The following is a 12,710-nucleotide window of genomic DNA, read 5'->3' as shown; positions in this document are numbered from 1 at the left end:
TCGGTGGGTCGCCCAGGTCGTTAACTCCCAGACCCGTTAGAACCGGTCAGGAGAGGAATGTACTGCTCGATCCTGATTGGCGGCGGGAAAAAGGTTTGAAAAATGGCGGGCCTGACGCTGACTGGCTGGGGCCGTAAACGGGGGGAGTGGTTGGCCTGAAAGGGAAAGCCCCGCCAGATTTAAAAATACCAACTCGGGAAATAGGGTTGTTAAGGGGTCGGAGGCGGCACAGTTTACAGGTGTTGAGGTAACAAGTAGACCGACCTACCCCTTCCCCTACCACTGTCCAGGTCGTGTCTCTCCTCTGCCCCAACTTGGCCCCACAGCGTTGTCTCTTCCTGGGAGCTGTAGTCGCTCGGCCGTGTGACCCCAAACGGCCTCCTCTGTCCCGTCCAGAGAATAGCAAATGGAGAGAGGCGGAGGAGCTTGGCCTGCGGGCCGATTGACCAGCTCCGTCCGTTATCGCTGAGGCTAGGATAGAACCCCAGGAAGACCGGAGGTGACGGGGAACCTGGGAAGGGGCGCGGGGGCGCGGGAGGGCGGCTGTTCGCGCCTCTCGTGTGGTGTTACCTAACGAACTTTCAGTAAGGCGTTTCCCGCCGGTGGAGTTTCCCTCAGAAGGTCCCTCCCTCCCTTCCCCCTTTGTCTCGGGTGTCCAAAGCCCGGAGGTAAACAAGGGCGCCCTGGGGTCCCGAAGGCGCGGGGGCGGGCGTTGTCTCCCTGGCTCCGCCCCCTCCCTCCGGCTCGGCGTTCCCAGCAGCGACCGGCTAGTTGGGCCCGGCTCACCCTCGCACCAGCGCCGCGCTGAGAACTGGGATTCCCGGCCACTGCCCAGCTTTCGCTATCTTATCTGTCACCTCTTATCTGTCTCGTCCCTCTTATATGATAATGTAAAAACTTTTTTAAAAAGCAATGAATGCCCCCCACCCCCGCAACTGCTTATATTCGCCAAGTGCATAGTGCAGCATTTTACACACTCCTCTAGGCCCAGGTTAAGAACCTTCATTTTAGTGTCTAGTAAGAGCGCACCAAAGCTACCTTAACTGCTTACCAGCATCACAAGCTGCTTTTCCCAAAGTGGCAGGTCTTTCACTGACATCTTAGTATACTATTTCTGTATTGTATTTAGTTTTGAGGTCTATTTTTTCCCCATGTGTTGCACTGATGGTTTCAACAGATTTTAATATTCTGTCTTATTTTCTCAGTAAATTCACTGGCATTTGTTAGACTGTGTGTGCCTGTTTGGTTTGTATTCAGTAACCCTGGCCAAAAATAACTCAAAAGCCAGCAGCTCTTTACCCAGATTTACTAATAAAAACAAGGGTTTTAAAAATGATTTTTCTTTAGAAATGGATATTGACTGCCCAGTATTGTGCTGAATTTAAAAATAAATTTTAAAAGTAGGTTTATTGCTATTTGAATAATATAGTATGATTTGTCAATTTGGATTTTTATCTGCTTTTTATAGCACAGTTATAACTGTGACCTTATTTGAAAATAGGGACATTGCAGATGTAATCAGGATGAAGTCATACAGAGGTGAGTTGGCCCCCAAACCAATGATTGGTGTCCTTACAAAATTTATAAGGGAATTTGGACACAGAGAAAGGCACAGAGGTTAGACAATGTGAAAAGACACAGGGAGAAGGCCATCTACAAGGTAAGGAGAGAAGCCTGGAATCTTCCCTCACAGCCCTCAGAAGGAACCAACCCTTCCCATTCCAATTTTCATTCTTCACTCCATCACAGTGGAGAACAGGAAAATATTTCTGTATTTAATCTGCTATTACCTTGGATGCTAAGGCTTAACTCTTAGGCTGTACTTCCTGGTCTAGAAGTAACATCAAAAAGCACAGTGAAGTGATAAAGCTTAAATGAGATCTAGACAATTGTTGGTTATAGAAGCACCTTTTTTTCTTTTTGGAATAAAAACCACATGCAGAATCTGGTAACACAAGAAATCTAATACCAAATTTGGTTCTGTAAAGATGGGTTAAATACACAAGAGGTTTGGTTCACTATTATGAATTACCTGGCATACTGTTATAAATTTATCAGAAAACTAAAATGTCCTATAAAGATATATACTAAAGGTCTTTCTCTTTTTAAAAAAAAGATTAGTTAATTAATTAATTAATTAGAGAGAGAGAGAGAGAGAGAGAGAGCGTGAGCGCCAGGGGAGGGGCAGAGGGAAGGAAGAGAGAGAGAAAATCCTCAAGCAGATTCCCTGCTAAGCGCAGTACGGGACCTGAGCGCCAATCCCAAGGACCCTGAGATAAGACCTGAGCCGAAATCAAGAGTCAGATGCTCAAGAGTCAGATGCTCAACTGACTGTGCCACCCAGGCGCCCCTAAAGGGCTTTCCTTTGCGTCTACTATTGTTATGGTTCTAAATGGAAAAATAAGATTGTTTTCTAAAAATTCAACCTTCTTTCAGGAACACATCAATTTCATATATTTTAAAAATAGCTGTCTAAAATTTATTGTTATTAGTATGATGAAAAAGAAAGTGTTTATGTTCTTCATAAAGAATGTATAAATTAAGGGGCACCTGGGCGGCCCAGTCTGTTGAACATCGGACTCTTGGTTTCTGCTCAGGTCATGATCTCAGGGTCCTGGGATCAAGCCCTGTGTTTGGCTCTGCCCTCATTGGGGAGTCCACTTGAGGATTCCCTCACTCTGTCCCTCCCCCTACTCGCTCACTTTCTCTCTCTCTAAAATAGTCTTTAAAAAAACAAAAAATATATAAATTAAAATCCAGCAAGGGCTTGTGGTTTTGAACATTACATTTAATATTTCTAGGTTTTTGATTGACAAACTAAAATGAGATTTGGGGGATCATCTCTAAGGTAGCATTCAGCTCTTAAATTGTATGATTCTATAATTCTGTGAGTATGTGTTCATAATGTGGGAAAATATTTTAACTTTTGTTATTGTTAGTGGTCAAGAGATTACAAATAAAATTTTAAAAGATAAATAATTCAAGATATAAGAAATCCTTTGGTTATAATACCAATTAGTTGCGAGCCTAGTTATTTCAAAACAGTATTTGTTGAAGTAAAGTTTATAGCTGTTCAAATGTAATAAATTATATAGACCAAACTTTAGATTACACGATATTACTCAGTCATCTTAGTCTTCTAGTAAAATGATTTAACCAGGGGATCCCCCTAGATGATAGGAATATAAAACTTTATTTGCCAAACTTTGCCTAGGTTCAGCTTCTCACAAATTGTAGCAATGTAAATATTTACGAATAAGCTAATTGTGAGTTAGGACTGAAGTTATTTCCAAAGTAGGTCCCCTATGTATATGTATAACTAGCTGTTCTGTAGATAAACTGGAAATTATCTACAATGTCAATCTGACAGGATTGTGTAGAAATGATCTGAGTTGTGCTATTGAAATTCCTATCATTTTTTTCATTCACTTACCCTAAAAATTTGGACTTTTCCTAATATGATCCTTAAACCAGACTGGAAAATCCTGCTAAAAGAGAATATTATATATCTTTTTGTGTGTGTGTGTAAATTCCCTCCCCCCAACATACAAAGCAGTAAATAATAAACTCAACAATTATTTTTTATTATTTCTTGATTAACACATATAGTCAGCCAAAATTAAAATTCTCTACATAAGGTTAGTTGCATATAAGAATAATTCTTATTCTCTCAGGTTGCCTAGTTAATGTAAAAAACTGAAAACCACTACCCTGCACACATATTAGTTTCTCAAAGATTAGTCTTATATTGAAATTTAATATTTTTAGGTTGTTTTTAAAGGCATGAGAGGGGAAGGATAAGCATACTAGAGTATTATCAAATAGGCACATTCACTTGTGGGGAGACCACTGGTTCTGAGGCCTAACTGTATACTGACTCCAGAGATTCAGTGTGGTGTAGTAGTGATGTAGTTAGTGATGTAATTAGTGATGTAATTCAATTATATATATACATTATATATATATTTTTTTAAGACTTTATTTATTCGTTTGACAGAGCAGAAGCAGGGGGAGCGGCAGGCAGAGGGAGGGAGAAGCAGGCTCCCCACTGAGCAGGGAATCTCATGCAGGGCTACATCCCAGGATCCTGAGATCATGACCTGAGCTGAAGGCAGACCCTTAACCGACTGAGCCACCCAGGCACCCCACAACAATATATTTCTGAAGAAATGAAAATGCAGGTTAAGAAAAAAAAGCAAAAACCTTTCATTCTACTGCTAGCAATTTCAATGAACAATGGTAAGAAAATAAATTTACTGTTTTTCTTCAAAAAAACTATCGACTATTTTTGTGAATCGATTTGAACTAAATGTCCCCCCAAAAGTTATTTACTTTCTAAAAGCCTCCACTGCCACAACCAGAAAAAAAAAAAAGAGGACAAACTGCAAAAATCATGTTTTTAAATACATTATAGATCTATTAAGCGACCAGAAAATAATTCAAACTAAAATTCTGGACAGGTATGCTGTCTGTCCTAGGTGTGCTGATGATTTTTGAGGAGAATTTATAGATTTTAGGTAAGGAACTGAGGACCATTCGGACTTTATCCCAGGTAGAAGGACCTTCACTAAGGGAAAGAGGATCCAGCAAGCTTTTGGCAATTGTGTGGAGTTAATACAATCGGTTGGAAACTAGAGGACCCCTAAATATACAGAAATAGATTGATTTTCCACCTACAGGGGCTGAATTCTGAGGTGGTACAAAACAATAGAAAATTGTGCCAGCAGGTTCTAAAAACAAAGTGAAAACTCCCAGGGTTTCATGGTGCTTAAAGGACAAAAGTCTGGCTGGAGGGAGAGGGTCATTGACAAATACAAGACTGGTCTCTTCCTGAAGATATCTGCCATTTTTTGAAGCTGTGTAGGTGGGAATGTAGACAGACAAGCTCAAAATCATCAAAAAGCAGAAATGAAACTTCCATAGTCTTTCTAGCCTAAGGAGACAGAGACAGACCACTAATCCCTCAATCAAAAGCTCATCAGTGTCTGAAGAACAGGAACGAGCCAGAGGTGAACTGGGTCTTATTAAACTTTACAGCCCAGCCTGGATACATACAGCTTATTCCCTCATTGGATTAAGATAATCTTTCTACCTATTAGAGGGGTTGAGTCTGCCTAATAGAGGAAAGGTCAAATCCTCTCTAGTATAAGATACCATCTGGAGCACATAATAAAAAATTTGAAAACTAAAGACAGAAAATCTTAAAAGGACCAAAGAAAAAAGATATAGTAAATTTTAAAAACAGTAAGTGGATGCTGACCCTTCAATAGAAATATGAAATCCAAAAGGCCACAGAATGACATCTTTAAATTGCTAAAGAAAAAAACCCAAAAAACAAAACTGCTAACCTTGAGTTTTATATCCAGACGAAAAGCTTTCAAGATTAAGGCAAAATAAAGATGTTTTTGGACAAAGAAAAGCTGAAAGAAGTCACTGCCAACAGTCTTGATTAAGGAAAATGATCCTAAATCCTCAGGAGGAAAAAAGAATACAAGCAAGGGTAATTATGTAAATTTAAAATGACTATTACTTCTTTAAAATTACAATAATAATGTGGGTTTTTATAACATATGTAAGTAGAAAATATAACAATAGCACAAATGGTAAGAGGGATAAAAGGGTCTTCTTTCATCATTCAGAAAGTGATAAAAGTTAACAATATGTGTTAAACTGTATGTCTAGCATGCTATACTTTGGGGTGCTAGTTACACAGGTATGTTTATACACATATACCTACATATGAGATATGTATATGTGTGTGTGCAAAAACTCACCCTTCTGCACATAGGCTACCAGGTATTAGTCCATGTTAAAAAAGTCAATGATGAATGGCTACTAAGCATAAGAATGAAGTATGTTTAACATTATTAATCATAAGGAAAATGCAAATTAAAACCACAATAAGATCACCACTTCATACCCACTAGGATGGCTATAATTTAAAAAGAAAATAGCAAGTGTTGGTGAAGATGTGGAAAAATTGGCACATTCATTCATTTCTGGTGAGAATATAAAATAGTGCAGTCACTATATAAAATAGTTTGGCAGTTTCTAAAAATTTAAACATGTATTTACTCAGCAATTCCACCCCTAGGTATCTACCTAACAGAGATGAATACCTATGTCCACACACAAAAAAATCTTGTGAGGGTTTACAGCAGCTTTATTTGTAATAGCCAAAAACTAGAAGCAATCCAAATGTCCACTGGCTGATGAATCAATAAACAAAAATGTGGTATATCCAAACATTAGACTACTATCTATTAATAAAAAGGAGTGGAGAAAGAAAAAAGAAATGAACACCAATACAAGCTATAACATAGATGAACCTTAAAAACATGCTAAGTGAAAGAAGCCAGACACAAAAGACAACATATTGTATGATTTTGTCTACCTGACATTTCTAGAAAAGGCAAATATATAGATTCAAAGCAGAAGAGTGTTGCCCTAGGGAGGTAGGAGCAGGGACTGACTGTATAGAAGCATGATGGAACTTCTTCAGGTAATGGAAATGTTCTAAAACGGATTATGGCTGCACAACTACATAAATTAACCAAAAAAATCATTAAACTGTACACTTATAATGGGCGAAATGTATGCACATTTTACCTCAATAAGGCTGTTTTTTTTTAAACGTCAGTGACTTATTTTTCAATTTGCAGAGCACTGTATCAAAATGGTCAACAAATAAGACTTTAACAATGACAGCTGTAGAATACAATATGAAAATACGGGATCATTTGAGAGGAAGTGAACACTACTTTTCTATTTTAGGAAATGGTAGTTCAGTGTCAGCAGCTCTTGAATTGCAATAGCATTGTTAGTTTGACCCATACTGGCTGAATATCTATTGCTTTCATACAATAAAAAAATAATTCTTTTGTAGATTCTTCTCAAATTATCTATTTCTTCTTTGTAGGTGTTTCCAGTTAAAAGTAAAATTGTGGTATGTTAATACTATACTGATCTTATATATAGCCAATGATAGTTTTGAGTTTGGTAATGACTAAAATGTAAATATTAATATGAATATAAAGGTGATATAACTCTGTCCTCTAAATAATTTTGTTACTATGCTTAGTAGTTTGATTGTATTTAAAAATATATTCAAGGGACGCCTGGGCAGCTCAGTCAGTTAAGTGTCCGTCTCTTGATTTGGGTTCAGGTCTTGATCTCAGGAGTTCAAGCCCCACATTGGGCTCCACACTGGGCATGGAACCTACTTAGATAGATAGAAGATAGATATTCAAAAGCAATATGAGATTTTCAGGTGTACTTTTACAAATACCTATCTAACTTTAAAGCCTAAAATTCTAATTAGACTAAAAAACATACTTAATATATAGTTGAAGATTGGACTAATTAATAAAGAAAAAGAAGTACAGGTTTCTCCTATTTTCCAAAAGTAAAATATTCCTATGAAACATTTCATAAGCCGAAAAGGCATATAGGGAAGAGTATCCCCAACTTTCCAAAAATTCAAGTTACACCACTTCACTTTTATGAAAGTCCTATGGTACAGTAATGGCTTTTTTTGTAAAGCAAAAAATCCTCTTTGAGTTTCTTTTGGTCAGTGAAAACAGGTACTGATGTAGGTCTTTCCTAAAAGCGAAATCATGTAACAAACTTTAGGAAAATGAGGGATACCTGTATATACTATGTGCCTAGCAGGACAAGCTCAAAGTTTTTAGGACAGTAAAAATTGAAGTGATCTTACTTTGTGGAGAACTTCAACAATCATCCTAGGAACTTCTGTAACCAGTTCTCTGGACAATGATCCAACGTTTGTATAGACAGAGCAGTATCCTGTTTATTCAGTAACCTCTAGGTTTATCTCATTCCCACATTTTTGTTTTGTTTTGTTTTGTTTTCCTGGGGGGTGGGGGTTGGTCTGAAGGATCTTGGGAATGGAGTAAATGTAACCCTAAAATCTGAGTCTGCTTTCTTTGTTGAGTATGAAATAAAAAACAAGGCTATTCTCAAATCCCTAAATAGTAGCCAATGAAAGAACTCCACGTAAATGTAAAATAGTCTTAATGTAGACAAGATTTAACCCAAAAAAATCTGTATTTCTCAAGCATTTCTGGTACATGAAGTCCCTGACATTCCACTCTGAAGATTCAGGATTTATCTTCAGGTTTTCGTGCCAGTCTTCCACTGCCAGTGCTGCTTCCTATCCTGTATACCCCTCTCACCACTGCACATCCTACAATACAATAACTTCACAAAGACATTTAAACCTTTGGGCCTCCAAAATGTCTACATTATGTCTAAAGCAAATGAGAGAAAAAGACACTGAAAAACATACATGCTGATTTAATGACAGAAGAGATGAGCAAAGAAGACAGAGCCTAGAGGTCACAGGCAGGGAAGTGATAGCAAAAAGCAGTAATGGCAAGGGAGGATCATGGGGCAGGTGGCACAAAGTGATAGATGTTTGGAGAGGGACATTAGATTTTATAAACTTAATGACTAACACCATATGTATTTAACAACAGAATATGATACACAATACCATTTATTTAGCAAATAGTGTCTGCTTTGTGCCAGGCACTGTTCTAAGTATTCTAAAAACATTAGCTCATTTAATCCTAATAATGCCAACGAGAAAGATTACTATTCTTGTCTATTTTCATTTTATAGAGGAAGTCACTGAGGCAAAAAGTTACTTGGCCAAGGTTACATTATCAGTCAGTATCCAGTCAGGAAAAGAAAACCACTTTGGGTATTTCAGAGGTAATATTATCACCTCTATTGTTGAGGGAATCCTTATAGAAAGGCTGGAGGAGCAAAAAGAAGGAAGGTATAATCCAAAGGGAACTGCAAGTAGAGCCAGTATACTAGCACTGAAGGAACAAAAGAGAAAGTAGTAGTATCCAAAACCCACAAATACTGTGCTTCAGAAGCTTTCAGAACTTAACTATGGAATTATTAGAACTATTACTGCTACCTGCTTTGCAAGAAGCCAGCAGCCTTCAGCAGCCCCCTTACCCCCACTCCTGGAGCCAGAGTAGAGGAGCACAGCGTGTCCTGAGGCCACTGGAGCTCAAAGAAAGGAAAAATGCCTTCCATCCTCTTCTTGCTTTTCAATCTCCCATTAGCAGGATGGAACTGGAGACCACCTGGCAAGTGAATCTGGGAAATGATTTTTAGGACTCCAGAACCTTTACGATACAGAGAGGGCAGAAGGAGCTGGGACACAGTGGACATAACTAGCATAGTTGCACAACTGGCAATTGGCAGAGCTTCAATCTCAGGTAGTCTGGCTCCTGAGTCCATGCTCTCAGCTGCTATACCAGGCTATAACACTGTGATCTACTATAATAAGAGTATTTCATATGTCTTAAAATTAATGTCTGCTCATAAATATAGTTGGCAGCAAAAAAAATTGTAGGAATTGTATTTATAAAATATTCAACAAATATTTAGCAAGATCCTATTTTACGCCAGGCACTATTCTGAAAATACAATGATGGGGCGGAGAAAAAGAGAAAAGAGGGAAGAGAGCTCCTTTCTCCCTGTTTCAGACTGAACAAAATTCCCTGGGAAGGATTCCAGCTGGGTTGGCTTGAATCATGTGCCCACACACTGAACTAAGCATTTTAGCTGAGGCAAGGTTATTGGGGAAATAACCTGGTGGAAATGCCCACTATAATCCTGAGACAAGGATTTGAGTGCAGGTAGTTTATCTGAAGGATTCAGGAAACACCAGTAAGAGGTAGGAAAGTAAGACAAAGAAGGGAAGGCAATAAATAAAGGGTACCTTATCGAGCCAGCAACCACATTGATAATGATTGGAGCATAATCCCATGGGAAAACTGTGGGAAATGGTATGAAACACATAACCCAAAGTTACCCACCTGAAGGGCAAGAGGGCTGGGGTATCTATATAATAAATCTCATCCGTCATTTGGTGAAGGCTGCTGAGATGGGAAGTTAATAATTCTCAGGCATTTGTAAATTGCCCTGACTACACAGGGACAGGGCTGCCTCCCATGCTTGGGAGAAAAGAGATGCAGATACTGGCAGCTGGAAATCTGCCTGAGAACAGTTAAGAGGTAAAAGCCAGAGAGGTATAGGCAGGAGTCTACAAGGCCTACTACTCTTAATTTTTCCATCAGATACAAATTTTCTTTGCACATAGTTGTTATGACTTCAAAAGAAATAATGCCTGTGAAAGAGTTTTATAATGTAGGAAGTATAATACCAAAAATTATTATTTAGAAGTTTCTTTTTTTAAGATTTTTATTTATTTATTTGAGAGATTGAGACAGAGAGAGCAACAGCACGAGCAAGGAGGAGAGGGAGAAGCAGGTTCCCCGCTGAGCAGAGAGCCTGATGTGGGGCTCAGTCCCAGGACCCTGGGATCATGACCTGAGCCAAAGGCAGACACTAAACCTGGGATCATGGCCTGAGCCAAAAGCAAATGCTTAACCAACTGAGCCACCCAGGTGCCCCTAGAAGTTTCTTGAAGACAGGGAATGAGTATTGTGTTTTACATCTCTCACAGGACCTAGCACACTGCTATATATATGTGTCATAGGCTTAAATATTTACTGAGAGTGGATTTGTCAATTTAATTAATACCTGACCATATTATTTTGTAGGTTTATGAAGGTAGAATTATTTTTAAATGGTCACTATGATCAAAAAGTCAAGTTTTCATCTGTCTCAAGAATTCTAAGTAGAATGGTCTTGTACTGTTCCTTCTTCTATGATTTTTCTTAAATCTAGACCATTGTAGATAACCTATTAATTGCCTACCCAATAGCCATTTTCTTCTTTCTTCTTCCTTTAAAAAATATCTTGATTACAAATAGTATTGATATTGCTGGTTCAAACCAATCATGAGAATACTACTCTGATTAGCATGAGGAAAAGGCAAGAAAATCATAGATGCCAACCCTGACATTGTTGAACTACTTAAGTGATACCAATAGCAATCTTCCTTCAGCCTTCTTACTACATCAGAAAAATAAACTCCTATTAATACCGTTATACAGGTAATCTGTTACACGTAGCTAGTGATTGATAACTTTTTTTAATTATTATTATATTATGTTAGTCACCATACAGTACATCCCCGGATTCCTATGCAAAGTTCAATGCTTCAGTAGTTGCATATAACACCCAGTGCACCATGCAATACATGCCCTCCTTACTACCCATCACCAGTCTATCCCATTCCCCCACCCCCTCCCCTCTGAAGTCTTCAGTTTGCTTCTCATAGTCCATAGTCTCTAATGTTTCATTCCCCCTTCTGATTACCCCCCCTTTCTTTATCCCTTTCTTCCCCTACCGATCATCCTAGTTCTTATGTTCCATAGATGAGAGAAACCATATGATAATTGTCTTTCTCTGCTTGACTTATTTCACTTAGCATTATCTCCTCCAGTGCCGTCCATGTTGCAGCAAATGTTGAGAATTCGTTCTTTCTGATAGCTGAGTAATATTCCATTGTATATATGGACCACAGCTTCTTAATCCAGTCATCTGTTGAAGGGCATCTCGGCTCCTTCCATGATTTGGCTATTGTGGACAATGCAGCTATGAACATTGGGGTGCATATGGCCCTTCTCTTTACTACGTCTGTATCTTTGGGGTAAACACCCAGTAGTGCAATGGCTGGGTCATAGGGTAGTTCAATTTTTAACTTTTTAAGGGACCTCCACACTGTTTTCCAGAGTGGCTGTACCAACTTGCATTCCCACCAACAATGTAGGAGGGATCCCCTTTCTCCACATCCTCTCCAACAATTGTTGTTTCTTGCCTTGTCTATCTTTGCCATTCTAACTGGCGTAAGGTGGTATCTCAGTGTGGTTTTGATTTGAATTTCCCTGATGGCTAATGATTTTGAACATTTTTTCATGTGTCTGTTAGCCATTTGTATGTCTTCATTGGAAAAGTGTCTGTTCATATCTTCTGCCCATTTTATGATTTGTTTATTTGTTTCTCGTGTATTGAGTTTGAGAAGTTCTTTGTAGATCTTGGATACCAGTCCTTTATCTGTGGTGTCCTTTGCAAATATATTCTCCCATTCCGTGGGCTGTCTCTTAGTTTTTTTGACTGTTTCCTTGGCTGTGCAGAAGCTCTTTATCCTGATAAAGTCCCATAAGTTCATTTTATCTTTTATTTCTCTTGCCTTTGGAGATGTGTCGTGAAAAAGGTTGCTCTGGCCGATGTCATAGAAGTTGTTGCCTATGTTCTCCTCTAGAATTTTGATGGATTCCTGTCTCACATTGAGGTCTTTCATCCATTTGGAGTTTATTTTTGTGTATGGTGTGAGAGAGTGGTCAAGTTTCATTCTTTTGCATGTAGCTGTCCAATTTTCCCAGCACCATTTATTGAAGAGACTGTCTTTTTTCCACCGGATGTTTTTTCCTGCTTTATCAAAGATTAGTTGCCCAAAGAGCCGAGGGTCCATTTCTGGGTTCTCTATTCTGTTCCATTGGTCGATGTGTCTGTTTTTGTGCCAGTACCATGCTGTCTTTGTGATCACAGCTTTGTAGTACAGCTCGAAATCCGGCATTGTGATGCCCCCAGCTTTGTTTTTCCTTTTCAACAGTTCCTTGGAGATTCGGGGCCTTTTCTGGTTCCATACAAATTTAAGGACTATTTGTTCCAGTTCTTTGAAAAATGTCCTCGGTATTTTGATCGGGATAGCATTGAAAGTGTAGATTGCTCTGGGTAGTATGGACATTTTAACTATG

This window comes from Ailuropoda melanoleuca, chromosome 5 (genome assembly GCF_002007445.2).
Source record: "Ailuropoda melanoleuca isolate Jingjing chromosome 5, ASM200744v2, whole genome shotgun sequence".
NCBI classification, from domain to species: Eukaryota; Metazoa; Chordata; class Mammalia; order Carnivora; family Ursidae; genus Ailuropoda; species Ailuropoda melanoleuca.
The sequence above is the reverse complement of the archived record's forward strand: the minus strand, read 5'-3'. Positions refer to the sequence as shown.